The following is an 18,853-nucleotide window of genomic DNA, read 5'->3' as shown; positions in this document are numbered from 1 at the left end:
AAAAAAAAAAAAAAAAAAAAAAAAAAAAAAGGCTTGGCACACTTGAGTCAGAAGCCCGGCCTTCCCGTCGGTTGCCGTGTTTGGCTCCTGGAAGAGTTCTTCCTGTAGTTCAACTTGCTATTGGCCGGAGTCCTTCAAACTTGTCTGTTTACTGCCCGGCCGGGCTGTGGAGCCTGCGGGTCACTGGATCCACCCGAGGCGCAAGCGGCGGCGGTGGCGGCGGCGGGTGCGCGGCCACGGCTTGCTGGAGAGCTCGAGCCCCAGGTACCTGGGCAGGCAAAGGGCTAATTGACCCCGAGAGGCAGCGCGGCGGGGTTGGAGCGCCAAGGCTTGCAGGACTAATGATAGCACCTGCAGCGCAAGGAAGCTCAAAGTTTCTGACACTTGAGTTTCCTGGGGATGAAACTGGGACGGGAGAGGTCTGAGGAGGACCGGTGTCTGATGCGGCCAAGGGGTGCCTTTTGGAGAGCCAGGGAGATTTCTGAAACCATTCGGGGATGGTGACTGGAGCGTGGGAAGTAGCTTGAGGTGATAAAGCCCCGGGAGTGGCGATAGGGAGCGCTTTAGGCCCCCAGAGAGTGTCCTTCTGACCTCACCAAGAAAACAGCAAGCTGTAGTTTTCCCGCTCCGCCCCCGCCGCCTCCTTTGCCTAGTAAACAACAAGTTACAATCATCGAGGCTTTCAAAATGACCTTCGAATGGCACATGTGCGGCGTTTTGTGCTGGCTGTTTGCACCCTCCCAATTACTCCGAAATTCTTCACGCATACCAGGTCCCGCGCTCCAGCCACCTCCGGAATCACACCAACACGGACTTGACGTTCCAAGCGGCCTCTTAGATACATCTCTTTTTATCTCCCTCCCCACTTCGAGTCCCTTCATATTTTCCCTCAATGGGTTGATTATACACATTGACCCATTCAAAGGCAGTGGCGACCGACATGCAGGCTTAGCCGAGAGGAATTTCTACGAGGCGACCTACTGGGGGCTGGCTGGTTCAGCCTCTGCCGCTGAGGGACCCCGCTCCGAGTCCGCAGCAATTTGGTATTAACTGTGCGGCTCCGGGTTGAGCTATGCCGAAAAGCCCTTTTCAGAATTTCTGCAAGGAATGTAATCCAAATTAGTTCTGCAGCTGTCCTCTTCCTCGTCTCAGGCGACACCAGCTCGCGCCCTCGCTCGTCTCTTCTCGTTTCGCTGGGCGAATTGTCAGACCCACAAGTGAGCCCATTTAGAGCGCGAGGATTAGCGTGCCATTGTTCCGTGTGTGACTCTGTACTTGAAATTCTGGGTGCACAAAGGCGAGTCTCACTTGTTCAAAACACAAAGTGATCCAGATGAAAGGGCCGTACAAAGAAAAACTCTCGGGTGCATCCCTGGTATAATTGCAACACGCATACTAAGGTGATCCATTGGAAACTGTAAATGCCCCGGGGACTCCTTTTTTCATTCTCCCCCACCCCCCCCCTGCCGCACCTGGCAGGGAAAGTTCAGCTGGTTTTAATGCAGTGCTATTATAAAAACAAGTTACTGTCTGGGGTATGAGTGAGGCTGTGTGTGTTTGTGCCTATGTATGTGTGTGGCTGTGTGTTCCCAACTAAATACATATTGCGCGTCTCCCCTCTCGCGGTTAGCAGTCAGTAGCAGTTTGGAGGAGTTTGTTTTGGTCCAAATGAGAAATTAAGTGCGGATAAGTAAACTAAGCTGCCAGAGGGCGACAAGATGTTGAGTGAATTGCTTTTAGATGAAACAAATTAAGGAAACGAGGGAAGACAATCTGCTTCTCGCATTATTAGACACGCTTGGAGTTCAGGGGAAAGTGGCATATTTTTGAAATGCTAATTTCTTAAGCAGAAGGAATGCACCTTATTTACTGCTCTATGTGAACAGAATAAAATATAGGGCGGGGATGCTGTTGTATAGATCTTTAAGATATTTTAAAATAATTGTAACAGAAGAGGACCGTTTTTTTCTTTTGCTTGGAAAAAATTCAGCTTTAGAGAAGGTAATTTTTTAGAAATTCTAAAGGACGTTGTCTCATTTTCAATTATGCATGTTTAGATATATTATATCTAGATATATTATAACCAAAGTCCCTTTATATGGCAATTATAAAGCCTTTGCTAACCAAAGGAATAATTCTAAAATTTATGTCTTCCTTGTATAATGGAAAATTATCAATATTACCTTTGTATTGAAGAAAATATATAGTAGTATTGAGGTGGTACTCTTACATACCTTAGTAGATAAATGAACAAGTTCAGTTCTCATTTCTTTTTTGCAGGTAACTCAGTCTTGCTTTTCATTCTATAAAAGTACATATAGCTTTCTTACATGTTTAAGATACATCATTATATCTCCAAAATCGTGGGGTTATTTTCATTTGAGAAGAAAATGTTAATAAAAGTTAAGTCATGAAAATGGTGTTAAATATATTTTTAAAAAAGCATCAATTCTCTTTCTTACAAGTGTTTACTGTAAGCACATCTGTGGGCACACAGTTTTCTTTTTAATTTGAAATTCTCATATATATGGGGGCTTTTTAGGAGGTGTTATTTTTTTCTTGACAATGTGTCTAAATAAATAAATATCTATTAGAATAATTGCAAATTGCTTGGAAATACTATAAATGTTCTGTTGTGATGAAATGACTCCAGTTGTATCAGTATTCCTTTTTTTTTTTTTTTTTTGCTGTTAAACTCAACTGCTTTTATTTATTTTAATCATGTATGCATAGAAAGTGAAATTTTGTTGAAAATCAAGGCACTTACTGCTTTATATATTTTTTTTCATTTAGTCACTGGAAATGTGTCTTAATTAAGAAATTACATTAGAATATTTATCAGAGCACGAACTTTGTGAAAGATTTATGCATTTTTTATTCTAACCTGAGCACAGTATGTTTGCATTGGCTGATTTTTAGAGTTTGTGTTTATTTGATGGAAAATCATATTTCCTCCTCAAAGTGGATTCAAATATTTAGTATTCATGAGCTTTCATCCCTTTGGTTTTTAAATAGAAGTACTATTTATCATCTGTCTTATGCATTCACCCTTTCTGTTACTATAGATTCTCTCTTTACATCTAAGTATTTATTGAGTTTACATGTGTTAATATATATTTTCCCTTCCACCACTAAGTATAATGTTTTTGTGTGTGTCTTTCCCAGCAACCTGCCACTCAGCCACTGTAGGAGTCCTCTGAGCCAGTTTTCATTCTTTCTGATAAATCTGATATGGCTGGTTGGCCAGACAATCACAAGCCATTCCATTGCTCAGATTTATTCCCGAAAGAAAATAAAAAGGCATCGATCCAAGATCACTGGCACATCTTAAAAGCCTTGACTCCAAGGCCAAACCTTTCCACAGAGAAGTCCCTCTTACCCTTTTTCTTTCTTTCTTTTCCACTCTTGACCAAGGAAGGAAGGTGGACCACTGCCATTTAAAAAATGCTAGTGAGGCAATGAATTGGGCTATTTCTAAGTACTCTCTGAAGCTTGATTAGAGCCACCTTGAGATTAATAGCTATGCACAGTGCATATTTTAGACAATAAATTGAATTAGGATGGCTTAAACATTGCAATGCTTTAGAGTGGTATTATTTTTGTATTATATCAAGCTGGTTATTAGGAAAAGTTAACATGTTCTTAAAAATAGCCAGAAGTTTTGGCTTTATATTATAGTGTTCTGCTGCTGTTGGATATCCATGTATAGTTTGTAAATGCCTAAAACATAAATGAAATAAATGATCAAAACAGATTTTCTGATACCTGCACACTTGTTGGTACTTGCTCTGTTTAATTTTACCAGTTTTGAGAGACGCTGCTTTGTAGAGATGCTAATATTTATACTGAAATTAGTTTTTACAGGTTCAAGCCTACAGCTGTTCTACAGAAATTAATTATCAAGCAGATTCCACTGTTATCTTTTACAGTGATCTACTGAGTATCCTGTGCAGGGTAAAATTTAATCATATTAACAACTTTTCTCCAGGTTATATCATTTTAGAGATGCTCTATTATGTTACATTTCACCATATGGAACCAAATTACACGTTTTATCTAATACTCATTTTCTGAAGTATTATAAATATTGGCAGTCAGAGTTAAAACCCTACTTTTATGATTTCTAATATAGCTATTGACTGGAGTTTCCAGTTTATAATGAAAATAATCCCTTTTATGAAAAAATTATAGGTCAATGTTTCCTGAAACTGTATGTCTTCAACATAATTTGAGGGAGACTTTAATTACCTGTTTTGTGGTTAAATGGGACACGGGACATAGTCACATGGTTTAAATCAGGATTTCTACCTTCCAGGGACAGTTCCTTGAGTTTCTTAATACCTTCAGCAACTTACTGCATCTCTTTGTGACTTGGCTTCTCTGCCTGAGAGAGAAATGCATGTAATGCACTATTTCTGCACTGTACAGTTTTGTGAAAATGACTTTAAAGTCTTTAATATTGAGATACATTCCAGTAAATTGTTTTTATAGATGTAATTTAAATTGCACATGTAATGTAAAATGTGTATACCTATATTAAGAAACATAATGTAAACTTTCTAGCAAACTCTCTCTGTCAAAAGAGTACCTGTCTAATGACATAAAGAGGTTATTAACTCAAAGGCATTTGTATTTGAGGGCAATTTCCCCAAAATATTATTTTCAGAATTGTTCTATGGTCTCTTTTTTCTGAGTTGTTGGTGATTCTGAAATATTTGTTAAATAAATTGCCCTATTTTCTAATTCTGTAATCAAGCTTTAAGGCCACTTCCTTGTTTTCACATTTGATACTTAATCTAGTGCTTTATATTTGTACAGACTTTTCAAGAGAGGAAAGCTGTCCCCTTTTACCATATGGAGTTGAAATATGTGGATGTTTTGGTAACAAATTCTAAAGAGGCTATATAGCATGTAATAATTGTTTTAGAGTTATTTCCATTTTGGATTGTTCTGCAGGCCTGTCACTTTGCACAACTCCAGGGGGCAGCAGCCACATAGACTTTAATAGGAATAGTGCATGCCTTAGCTGTGGGTAGTACAGCAACAGCCCGGCTATTGTGTGATGCTAGTGAATAAAGCACTAAAATAAAAGTTAGAAGGTTTGGGTTCTGCTCATACAATCATTTGTTATGTGATCTTGGATTAGAATACTTGCTTCTATCTTAGTCTCCTTACCTTTATTAGTGTAGCTAAAAGTCATGCCTAAGCTATTAATATTTTGAATGTTTTTAATAATTCAATTAATTAGAAATGGAAAGTTTAGAATTTTAGAAAAAAAATCATTGGTTTTAATTATTTTGTAAGTGGATCTCTTTTGTTGTTGTTGTTCCAAGTCAAGTCATAGGCATAGCCCTTGTTTCTAAAACAGGTGAAAGGGTAAAATAAAAAGAGAGCTTCGTAGTTAAGCTGCAGGGAGAAGCCAGCTTTGAGTCCCCTGCCATTGACATTCCCTCACTTTCCTTCCACTGTTGCCTCTACTCTCCTGCACTGGTGTCATAGAAGTCCACTAGAAACCACTGATGTAATCCAGTCATCTTATTTTTTAGGTAAGGAAACTGACAGCACAAGGAAGTTAGATAATATAAGCTAGTGGCAGCTCCTAACACCAATATCATTTTCTGTAGCATATATCAAAGTATTTGAAAAACCACTGACACATAAAAAAATAAGGAAACAAAAGGTTATGTTGCATTAAAGAGAATTGAGAAACTGAAATGAAGACAAATGGATTGGATCCACACTCCTAATTATCATATTGTGTAGTTCTTTCTAAAAGAAAGACAGTGGGATCCTCATGATCATCTTTAATTTATATTTGGAGAGTAATCATTGATTGCATTGATAAGTTATGGCACATGAGGAGTAAATAAATAAAGCCACTTTTTAAAGACATAGTTCTGTAGGAGGATTTATTTACCTGGTTAGGTCTATGGAGATATAGAATCGTGAATTCCCTAAAAGTCACACAGGAGCTCACAGTACTATCTGTGTATGATAGCACTTTTAAGAGTTTCTTTTTTTTTTTTTTTTTTAACCTGGGCTTTATGAAGATGTCCAATAAGCAGAAAATGGTTATTTTTTCCATTTTAAAAATAAATACTATGAATGCTGAAATAAGATGGATTGTAAAGGATCAACAGTGGGTTCCTCACCACCAATTAGTTGGTGGAGACCTTTAACCAGGAAATCCGTGGGAATATGTCAGATTCATCTAGGCCCGGCCTTGGACCTAAGGTTATCATTTTTACTGTCTTGGTTGGACCGTGCTCTTTCATAATGGCCCTAAGACAGTTCTATTATTTGAGTAAGTGCATAAGCAAAGCTTTAAGTACTGACTATAAATTTATTTCTGTAGCACCTTTGCCTCCCTCTAGTTGGGTTCTGTAAGATGTTACCTCTGGGCCTTGTGACTTTGCACTATTTTTGACCTAACCTTAATGCTGTCTGGTTGTACCTGAGTTCCCTCCTGTGCCTCAGCCTTCTTGGGCATGATAAGCATTCTTATGGGCCCGGGTGACAGAAGGGAGGTTCGAAACTTGTTTTGGCAGGAAGAGTCACTTCCTGTTAGAAACTGGAGATGAAAGTGGACCCCCGTAAAAGATTAACATGAACACCAAGAAACTTCCTGTGCAATATCATTAAACCTCTCTTATGAGAAGTAACTCAGGATCATTACTATTAATCACATTATTTCCAATATTGTAGGGGTTACTGAAGCGTACTAAACACCAATAGGAACATGCAAGATCCAGTTTGAGTCCTGAGAGTTAAACTAAAAGGACTCAAGACCAAATGAAGATTTATAATATATTTCATTTGGAACATAGTTTAAATGTGTTAGAAGAAAGTGAATGGTGCAATAAACACTCTTGTTTTCCAAAATGATTAGAGTTGTAGACAATCGGTTTCACCTGCTAAATCTTTACTGCTCTGCTGACCTTTACTTACCCTGGTCCCATGTGCTTCTAATATAGGTGGATATCCACGTGTTAATCTTTCGAATACAAGTGGAGATCCTAAATCTGCTTTTAAAAAATGCATGTGCTTGTTTTCTCTCCTCTGCTGGGGTTATCTCATGGCTGGTTAGGACTGAAAAAAAATTGACGACAGATTCTCCAGGCTCTGTGACTATATCAAGTATAGCTGTGACTTGAGCAATAAGTGGCACAGTCTTCTATTTCAGGATGGGTCCCCATTACTATCAAGGGGATGCCTAATAGAGATCATAGGTGGCAGTGACTATTTTGCTGTAGGCAAACTCTTACTGAAATCTTTGTCATTATTTCCTGTGCTTCTCTGTGGGCATAAAGAATGTGAGAATATGAGTTTCTGTAGGGACCTATGAAAACCAAATAAAAATACAACAAAATAATATTTATTTTATACACATACTTTCATTTTCAGGAATTCCTTTTGTCTGGTAATTTTGTCTAGAACAGAGCACTTAAATAAGTTTGTTTTAAAGGAAAGTTGACTGCATAGGTATGTTAAAATCTACTCCCCAAGATTTTTGTAAGCATCATCTGGTCCTTAGAAATCTCAGGCAGGGTTATTGCAAGATCCTCTTTATGAGTCGTCTTCTTTCATGCCCTCGTACCTCTAAAATCTCCTTCTTGTCACTGTCAGATTACCATTTCTAATATTATCTTAGTTTTTATTCTGAAACTTTTCACGGATCCCTTTTGTAATTTCAAAGCCTCCTAAAACTGTCTTCTATTTCCTTTTAAATCCATCATAGAGTCTGTTAACACGTATTCTGTCTAAAAATCAGACTAACCTAGTCAGTATCTCATGACTCTGCCTTGCTTATTGTCCTTACTTTTGCTGATTCCTTTTCCTGGAATTTGTGACTTACTTGGTGCTTCTACCTGGCCAAACTTTTGAATCTTTTAAGTTTTACTTTAAATTATACCTCTTTGTTACATCTTTCTTCACTGACTACCCTAGTCAGTAGTCCTTCTCGATATCACTTATCTGGCATTTAATCAAACCAAGCAATAGTTGTGACTTTTTAAGTACCAAAGTTTTTATCCTCTGCAGAGACTAATGTGGTGCCACATACATATAAACTTTTTAAAAATATTTTTTTACATAAATGAATAGCATACATTTGCAGGAACAATTTAAGCTCATTCATGGATGCTTATTATTTGTAATTAAACCATATAGCGCACAAAGTAAGTCATTCTAATAACAATTATAAAATTATTAATAATAGATATTGGACATGTTTACCCTACAAATTTCTTTAGTTGCTTTCTTGAGCTTCCTAGGGTTTTTCTTCAAGTAGAGTGTTTCTAAGATGCTATCATTCATCCCTATGCCCATTTTTAGAGTCTACCCATACTGTGGTACAATTTCTGTTGGTTTTATTTTTGGCAAGTTAAATATATGTGGGATGTGGATACCATTTTTAAACATGTAAATATTTTATAATTCAGTATTTTAATATTAATGGCTATTTTGCTATTTCTTACTTATCTGCCATTAAAACATTTAATCAATTTAAGCAATAAGAATGTCCTGATCCACCAGTGTGTTTCAGGACCATGTTAGGAACTGAAGAAGAAATATAAGAAGCTCAAGATGCCAGCTTTTTCTTTTGAAGAAGAATAGATGAGGCCAATAAAACACAATATAAAAATATGTTATTAAGTGATTTTGCAGAGTCTTGGGAGGAATATTTGCCTTCCGGGAAATGTTAATAAGTATTTCATGAAAAAGAGTTCCAGATAGAATCTGGCATTTTCTATTCCTAGATATATGTGATAATACAACTTTGTTATAACTAAAATTTCTCGATATCTTAAAATAGACAACTAGACATGCTTACCATTTTAAAAGGAGCCTATAAAGGAAGCACTTGCAGTATAACTGAACTGAGAGGTGATGGGGATTCTCTTAGTTGCTCTTTTAGATGATTTCACTCTACGTTCTGAAAATGGTTGAAATGATTATATTATTTATAGAGTCAGAGTCTACCAGGGAAAATGCACTTCTAGACATTTCTTCTCAGGTTACCACATTCTAAGGAACTGTCAACATTTCTAGGCCACTAGGGTGCACTAATTGTACCTTAATTTTATATTTGCCTAAAAGAGTTAATGTAACTATTAAAATAACCTAACAGTCTGCCGAGTAATCTATTAATGAAAAAATTGGGAATGGAGATATTAGAAACTTTGTCTGAAATTCTTTTAGAACTTTCCTGACCTTTTTCACTTTAAGAATCCATGAGAAGAAAGTTTGAGACAGGGGTTATTGCTCCTATTTTGTAGATGAGGGACTAGAGATATAAAGTAGTATGTAAGGGTGAAGCCTAACTGGTGCACTAGTCTGGTCCAGTTACGTGCCTGCCCTGTCCTGAGAGCCAGCTGGCTCTGCCTTCTGCTTCTGAGACTCTTGCATGCCTTTCTCACGGCAACAGAGGCTAGTTATGCTTCTCAAAGGCATGGTTTCTCCACTCTACCTGCCCACTGTGCAAGAAAGGGATGCTTAGCATACCAGATCCTTCTGCCTTCAGGTCAGCAGCTCTTTTTGCTTTCCCTGTAGCCACATGAAGAAACTTGTCTAATAAATCTGTCAGTTAAGGAGTTCTACTTTAGGTTACTTTGTAGTTTCTCCTCCATTGTATTCTCCAGATTTCTTTCTTTGTCATATAAGCCTTATCTTGAGAAAACTTCGAATCAGGGGCATCTGCAAGATTTGGGGATCTGCATTTATACAATTTGGGGAACCTCTTTAAAAACAATATTGAAATAGAAATACAAATTAAGTACAGGGTCTTGTGAAGCACCAGTACAACAGATGGGTTCTGAAGCTGAAGCTGTTTTAGAAACTTTGTGGTAAATCTGCCTATTGTTGAAAATTATACACTTTAGTAATATTGTTCTTCCATTAACTGTGAATTCTGAGTGTCATAATACAATTTTTTGAATTTTTTTCTAGTGCACATAGTTAGTGTCTGTTATTAGGAAGAATGCATTGCTTTGAGAAAAAAAATTATTAGGTTGGTGCAAAAGTAGTGGCAAAAATCACAATTACTTTTGCACCAACTTAATATTATGTAGTGTAAAATCACTATCTGGGTATATCTTTGGATGAAATAATGTACTATATAAACGTAAGTTTTAGAATTTTTTCTCTTTAAATATGAGTGTGCCTAATCCAGGTATAGATCTATTTTCTTGATATCATGTTTTAAGATGGTTTATTTTAGTACTGCCTTTTACACAGTACTGTAGTTTATAATGGTTGGATGTAATTTAAAGGAACCCTGCCAGTATGGATATACAAGAGCTACATTATTAAGGTCCTACCCCTTGAAATATAGCTTACTGGACTCACTGGATTTTTAATCATTTGTTATTTCGCGTGGATAAAAGTCAACCTTTGACTTTTACCCTCAGGCTAAGTTAAATGTGACCATTTTTTAAAATAAGAAAATGGCTCTCTTCCTAATTTTTAGTTCCCATACAGTTTACAAATACATATTTACTCTGGTAATACAGCTTTGCAACTAGCAAAGCAGTTGTGCTAACACTGATAAATATAGGTGAGGAAACAATTAACATCCACTAATGTTTCGCTACCTAAACTATTTTAATGTCATTTTAAAATTTTTAACTAGAATAGATATTATTACTAGCCATGAATGAGACAATGCATTTCAGTTAAAATCAATAGAGAGTGTAGATCTTTGGTAATATTTTTAACTAATGTGTTAACACATTTAAGAAACAATAAAAAGATTAGTATTTCAAGTCACAGTTTTAACAAATATCAACTAAACAGTTAATAATATTTCCCAGTTGTTAACTTCAAATTTAGCAGCCCATTGTCCCTGGTGATATATTGAAACCTTTAAAAATGTACTTGGAATAAATGGAAATGGAAGTGATTGGTATTCAGATATAATTCTTTAGTGGCCCTTTTCTTTCTTCTAAATACAGGATGAAAATTGAAAGTATAAAAAGCTTCAAGATAAATTGAAATAGACAAAACATTTTATGCAACTGTTGGTGAAAGGGGCATTCATTTTTTTTTTTTTTTTTTTTTTTTCTGTTCTTACTGTATTGCTTGTGGCCGGAATTAGCACACCATGAGCCAGAGAAAAAGATAAGACAAATAGAATGGCATGCAGCTAATTTTGTTTGGCAAATTTAGATCTGATACATGCTATTTCACTCCTACAAACCGACTCAGTCACTCTTTGAGAGGTACAGATGAAGTTTGTCTCCCACAGTTTAACAGCTTTCACTCAATATTTATAGGCTACATAAAAATAAATTTCTGTAAGTAACATATTTCTTACTGGCAGGATGAGCTCTGTGAAGGCAGATTTATTAATGAGGAAAAAAAGGAGAACCAAAAACATTAAAATTGTTCCAGATCTGCAGAAAATAAAATGCCTATATGTCAAAATATCAAAAATAGTTTTGTTTCAAGGACATATATGGTGGACTTTTGGTATTCAAGATTTTTTACTACTTGTGAGTCAGTCACAAATCCCATTATTTTATGATAATTTTGTGATTTGAATCTGGTAGAATTTCATATTCTGAAAGTAGTCATTCACCTGCCAGATGAGCCAACAGAATAGAATCCACTGTAATAATCAGGAAGTTGCTTAAAACAAAACTCAAAACCTTGGTCTTTGTGAAAAAGTGTTATCATCTAACAGAGTAAACTTTAGTGAAATTTCTTAATGAGGTTAAACTTGTGTGAGAAAATGTTCACCAGATGTGTAATATTTGTGGAAATGTGGTTCTAGAGAAAACCTGGAAATTGTACAATAATATCTATATTAGGAAATGTCAAGATGCATTCCTAACAGCCTTTTGTAGCACAGTGAATTGTAGAGTATTCAGTTGTAATGTTATTTATATATCTGTTAAGGATTTGTCATGACTTCAGACTATATTCCCCATAATCAAGTTCACTGTAGAGAATAATTCTCATTCATGAATTGTTCATCTCATCATATTTCCAGTGGTTATTTCAAGGTTAATTTTTTTCGGATAGCTTGTCTGTTGATTAAAGTTTTCAGTAATTGTACATGTGCTGATAGCACATGGATGCTTTAAACTTGAAGACATCTTTGGTTTTATAACCAGTCAAGGTCAAATGTTTTCCAATGCTTTCGTACTCAAATATATAGAAAAAATAACTTTACTGTTTATTTTTTCTTTCTACTAGGAATATGGAGCCTCTTTTTGACATTTTCAGATTTCCATAAACCTTGTGTAGGGTATGATGAACAAAGTATATCCCATACGAGGATTAATATTCAAGTAGTGTATTTCTTACAATTTTACTGATTGTTAAAACATTGAAATGCTGTTTTACATAATTGAGTTTCCCTGGTACCTTCCCTGGAACCCCTTTCTCTGACTTAACCCAATCAAACAAGCAAAGAGTTAATACATGACACAATAATGGATCTTCAGATATCTTCTCTGGCATATGCTATGTTCCATTCTAATGTGCCTTTGATATTACAGTCACTAAATACTGTAAATATTACTGTTGCATATAATAACAATTTTTCCATAAGTATTTTAAAATAATAGAAATATGAACAGTGTCAGAGTAACTTTGCCACAATTAAGTATTAGCCAGTTTGAGAAATGCATTTTTCTGAGATAAGTGTATCACAGCATAGACACCTGTTTTATGTGAGTTGAAGTGAAAAAAATGAGTTAAACACGATAGACAGGATGCCACTGCCCACATATTGAATTAGCCTAGTAGAAAATCACATGAGTGAGGCCTAGGAGAAAATCACTCATGTAATTTAGTATGTGGTCAGGGGCATTCTGTCCACATTTAAGGCAAATGCTATACATTTTCCCAAGAGTGAGTATGAGTGCTGATGGGTTTGTGTCTATAAACTGGGTTGCAAGTACTCACAATCGTTTGAATATGTGATGACCATCATCTATGTGGTAATAACCATATCGCATGCTCACATGATTAGTCAGAATGAATGGTTATCTGGCAAGGTATTAGCTGCTGCAGGTGTGTGTATTAGATATGGGACTATCCCTGGAGGTCACTACGTCTACTCTTTTCATTTGTGGTAGATAAGGAGAGGAAAAAATTAAAATTAAAACTTTTATTTTTACAAAGTTAAAATACAATATTGTAGAAATTGTGAACGTCAGCTTTATTATTATCATTTTGGTAACTTAGATTTTGACATGTGTTTTTTTTTAAATTTCATATTACAACAGCATAATAGCATACTATTTAATTTGAAGAATGATTAAAGACATAAGGAGATATACCAGGCCTGGAAAAGAGGAGTCTTGGGAAGGGGACATGATAACTGTCTTCAATAGCTAGGGAGGGCTGTTACATACAAGAGGGATTAGCAATGTTCTGTACAGCCTTGGAGAACAGAAACATTAACAGCTGTTTGAAATTGTAAGGCATCGTATTTCAGTTAAACACCATCAAGGAGTTTCTCATAGCTAGAGCTAACCAAAGTTGGAATGGTCTGTCCCAGGAGTTAGTGAGTTCCCTCATGTGTGGCGTACTAAGCTCTGATCTAACCTCTTCTATGATGATAAGAAATGAGTGAGGCAGCTGAGGAACAACTGGTCCACAATGTTGGGGGTGAGGATTGAGTTCTGTGATTTCTGAGAACCTGTCATAAGCACACTGTGCCCAAGTATCTTTTCATAGCCTCTAAAAATTAGAGCAGATGAAACCCATCCTTCAAGTCTCTGTAGCTAAGATTCCCACCCCATCTGCTCCTCATCATCCTACCTGCTCTTCATAGATTCGTTGATTTGTGAAGGATTTTTTAAAAAAATTGTCATTCTTCAATAAATATTTAGCTTTTTTCTTAACAGTCTTCATATTAAATATTCACACTTCTGGTTCATTATACTATCACCAATTAATCATTCTCAATTTAAAAACCAATAGAGAATATAAGCATGCAAACTTAAAATATATACACTTTGCTCCTCAGTTTATGCCAGCAGGTGTTTATAACTAAATACTGATTTAACTAGACTGGAAGGAGAAATATATAAGAAGGTGGGGACATAGTTAGGAGCAGCAGGAATTTAGAAAACTGGGCCTGCATTTGTGGCTGGGAGATAAAATGTTAAGAAATAACAGCAAAAGAGAAGCACTTTCCTAGGGGAATTGAAAATCAAAAGGAGATAAAAAGATAGATGTACATATGCATGCCTGACCTAATTACAAATAAAGTAGATCTTTATTAGTCAGTTTTGGACATAGTTTAAGGTCTTTGACATTTCAATCTCTTTTACTACCACTTTTGGATCTACAGTATAAACCTTCTAAATAAAATGTTTTGCTTTTTCCATTTGTGGTCATTCTTTTAACATTTTTTTTGGTTCCCCTGTGTGAAGACTGCATTTCTGTGATATACTACCTTCTGTTTTAGGCTTTCTGATCTACCACCTCTCCTCACTTTCTACAGTCTATATCCACTTTAATGCGAGGAGGCTCCAAGCCCTGTGCTGGTACTTTTATGCGTTACCTCTGGTGCCTCCTTAAACCTGCAGAGTAGATGGTATTAATCCTCTGTCACAGATAAAGAAAATGAGACTCAATTACATCATAGGACAAATCACACAGCTATTTCTCAACAGAGGCAATAGTCTAACAATCAATTTGGCTATTATTGGGTGTATATTAGACTTAGATTTCAGTTGTCTTTTTAAGGAGGCAATGAATAAAGATAATGCACTCAACAAAAAGTAAGTCTATCCAATGCTTCTGTCTGGCTGTGGTCCTCTTCATCTTTTTCTTACTGTCCAGATGCTCTCTCCTGTCTTACCTCTGTGTAGATTATTTCTAAGCTCTTAACCCTATACAGAGCTCTAAACCTTCCTGTTTCTACTGCCTGCTGGATATCTCCTCTTGGATATGTCACAGCGTCTCCGACTCAAGCTATTCAACGTTTTACTTATCGCTTTTCATAATTTAATGTGTTTTCCTATCTTAATTGTTAAAACTTCTGTACATCAAAATTAACTCTTCATTGGTAAAAAGCCAAGAAATCATAACATCTAATACTTGTTAAGAGGCCAACTGTATCAGGAAGTGTGCTAAGCACTTCTCATACAATATCTCACCTGATCTTAACAATATGGACACTACCATCCTTATTTTACAGACAAGGAAACAGAAGCTTGGAGAGATTAAATAACTTGCAAAGGGCCACACTTGTGCAGGTGGCTGATCAGCAATGCCTAGGCTCCTATTAAATTCACAGTCTTAAATATCAACATTTTACATATGACAATAAATGAAAACTCCTAAGAAGTATGCTGGTAACATAGGTGAATTTCTTAAGTATTTTAGGCCATTAACAATGATTTTGCTTGATACTCATAATAATACTAAATAACCAGTAATATTTGTGAATATATCAAATATGGAAATGGGATCAAGTATATTAACAATATATGCCACTCTTCTATTTTTACATTGTGGTTTTATTACATTTATAATACCTCAAATCCAGTAACCATTGCAGTAACTCTTTGAAATTGATAATGTGAAGTAAAATATTGCAAGGAGTAAAATAGAGGAATCTGAGAATTTAAATAGTGCAGGTTTGAATCAACCATGTGAGTATAAGTAAATTACTTAATCTTTTTAAGCTTCAATCATCCCATCTAAAAAGGGAATTGAATATTAATATTAACCTCATCATTGTGACGGTTAAATGAAATGCTTATAAATGCATATAAAATAGCATCAGGCACAAAGTAAGTGCTCAATAAATGTTAATTGTATTTTGTATGCTATAGTAGTAGTAGGAGAGAAATAGGGCAGTTAAAAGCAAAAAAGGAAGCATCATAAATTTAAAGTTAGAAAACATTAAATATGAAAAGAGCATGAACTTTCTCTTTTTCATAATTTGAACTTGAGTATTGTGTGTCCTATGAATATAAACAGGTGATACAATAATGGCTTATAGAATTATTGTACACATGGACTGTCATGAGCACTGTAAGTAGACTGTTTAGGGAAGAATTTGGCTCTCTCTGAGAGGCAGTTTTCTCAAATCCTTTTTTTCTTCATATTCTGTTTTATAGTTTTGGTATTAGAAAAGAGCTTAGAGAGACAGTTTTGTTCCAAAGATTTATGTTTACCTGGCAAACTCAAATCCTCTGTCCTTTCATCCTTATTGTTTTTTAAAGTGCCTTCAAGAGAAAATGGTTTTTAATCAAATTCATGAGATAACTTTTTATGTTACATTTTATAGGCATTTGAACTTTTCAAGATAGGACACAACTAAAATAATGTATGACCAAATGTGTTTTTCAAAAATTTTCTGCATGCTAGAGCAGAATCCTCCACATCTATATACAAATACTGACAGAATTTGTCACATAGAAGATAATCTGTAAATTGTTGTGATTATTAAATGTTTTCCCTATATTATGGTTTTTCACATTTATTAGGGAATTAGGTAAAGGCTATGCATGACATCATAAACTTTTAAATTCACAGAGCTATGCCAGTGGTGTCCACTTGCTAATTAACATTGGTGTGCCACAAAACCATACATTGGTGTGCCACAAAGGTATCACTAATGGCAAGGGCGATTTCTGCTCTTCTATAGTTGGCTGCTTGCTTTTTTGCAACAACCTCAAACTCCCTACAGTTAGTAGATGAGAATTTCTAAAAAGTTATTTCTCCTATCAACCAATGTGGAAACTTTCAAGGATGCTGTGAACTTTTCATTTTTGCAAAACATAAGAACAAATTTTAAAATGAAGGCTATTATTTTTAGACTGAAAGACAGGTAGAAATTTTGTATGCAAGCTCCACCACATGTTATTATCTTATTCAGCTGACAGGTGGTGCTCCAGAACAATATGGGCAGTGGGGATGTGTGATTAGATTTCCATCAGTTTGTGGGACAAACCATAAAAACCTTTTAATGTAGCAGTTGAATTACCAAAATCTTTACATGCAAGGATAGTAACTCATTAAAATAATTGTTACATGCAAATAACCTTTTAAATTTTAAATGTGTTTTAGATGCAGGCATTGAACTAGACTGGGATCAAGATTTCATGTAGTTTCAACTCAACTTTTTACTTTACTGCAAACCGATAAATTGGAATATTAAACTATAATTAAAATCTATACAACTGATTTTCCTCCATTTATTATATTATTTAGCATTACTATGACATTCTTTTTAACCAATGATTGATCATAAATAATAATTGTCCATATTTATGGGATACAGAGTGATTTTTCAGTACATGCATGCATTGTATAATAATTAAATTAGAATAATTAACCTATCCATCAAGTCAAATATTTATCATTTCCTTGAATTGTGAATACTCAAAATTTTCTCTTTTAGCTTTTTGAAAATATACAATAAATTATTAAACATATTTACTCTGCATTGCTACAGAACACTAGAGCTTTATTCCTATCTAGCTGTAATTTTGCATTCTTTAACCAATGTCTCTCTATATTCCCCTCTGCCTTATCCTTCCCAGCCTCCAATAACCAAAATTCTACTCTCCACTTTGATGAGCTCATTGTTTTAGCTCCTTCATGTGTATTTATCTTTCTGTGCCTAAGCTATTTCTCTTAACATAATGTCCAACTGATTCACCCAGGTTGCCCCAAGTGAAACAATTTCATCGTTTTCTTAATGGCTGAATAGTCATCTACATTGGGTATTTGTCCTAATGCTATCCCTCCTCTAGCCCTCCACCTGCTGACAGGTCCCAGTGTGTGATGTTCCCCTCCTTGTGTTCATGCCTAACAGCCATTTTATTTATCCTTTATCATTTTGTGCAGTAGCTTTAGTATTACCCAGACCTCTGTAGCCATCAATACATTCTGGAAAAAGAATATGATGATTTGCAATTTTTTCAGGAAGATAATTGTGAAATTGTAGACATTGCTTGATTCAATTTTAGTGTATTTATATTAATATAAAACTTGTAACTCAAAATTGAATCATGTCTCTCACTTTTCTAATGGTAATAAGATTTTTTAAGCATTCCAATTAAATAGAATTTGTTGTACTTTTAAGAAACAATTCAGGGATGATTGAGATCTATACTACATTCTATTTCTGAGAAGGCTAGTAAGCCTCTCTGGATTTATTTGTGCTTTGAGAAAAGAGCGTAGAAAAGCAGTTTAGGTTTTATAAGTTTTTCATTCTTCCCAGTCAGAAGTCTTGATTAGGAACACCAGTGCATATGATTCTAGGTACACACAGGATGGCATTAGTAGTAGTCCCATATAACATTTTTTTTTTTTTCAGGGAGATGATATAACAGCTGCCCTTTTTGCCTGTAATCCCTATTTGGAGTAGTCTCAGGACAAAGAAATCTTCTCTAGGATTATTGCCTGACATGCAACTATTCAGGTCCCGAGACCTAACATTTACTCCCTGCCCTGCTTTCTCCCTGGAATCACTGTTTGTCCAGAAGGAGTTAGATATTGGATGGAGATAGTGTGTTAGCAGATATTATCTCAACACTGTACTTGTTCCTCCCCTCCCCTTCCTATATTTTAACTCTAAATAAGTGCATTTAACAACTTGGGCTTTCTATTTTCTAAACTCTTTGGAAATTATTAAGTGGAAGTAGATTGTCAAGATTGATCTTCACAGAAAAAGATCAAAATTTTTTCTAATAGGGGCTTCTGGTACCATAAATGGTTAATCTGTACACAAATATTTTGATTCTTAGTGGTTTCATGCATCATGGCAATTCTGCTAGTACCTTTTGCTATGCTATATAGTTTTTACAAGTATGCAAATATTGAAGGATGTTTAATAACCCTGACGTTATTAAGTGTTCAGTTATTTCCCAAGATT

At 35.4% G+C, this 18,853-nt stretch overlaps 1 protein-coding gene across 2 annotated transcripts in view; it reads left to right on the top strand.

Annotated features, from left to right (window-relative positions):
• Positions 1–18,853, top strand: part of ERBB4 (erb-b2 receptor tyrosine kinase 4) — a 1,212,321-nt gene that overhangs the window by 1,699 nt on the left and 1,191,769 nt on the right. The window lies entirely within an intron of this gene.

This window comes from Rhinopithecus bieti, unplaced genomic scaffold, assembly GCF_001698545.2.
Source record: "Rhinopithecus bieti isolate Rb0 unplaced genomic scaffold, ASM169854v2 scaffold_1070, whole genome shotgun sequence".
Lineage (NCBI taxonomy): Eukaryota > Metazoa > Chordata > Mammalia > Primates > Cercopithecidae > Rhinopithecus > Rhinopithecus bieti.
This window is presented reverse-complemented; position numbering and strand designations above follow the sequence as displayed.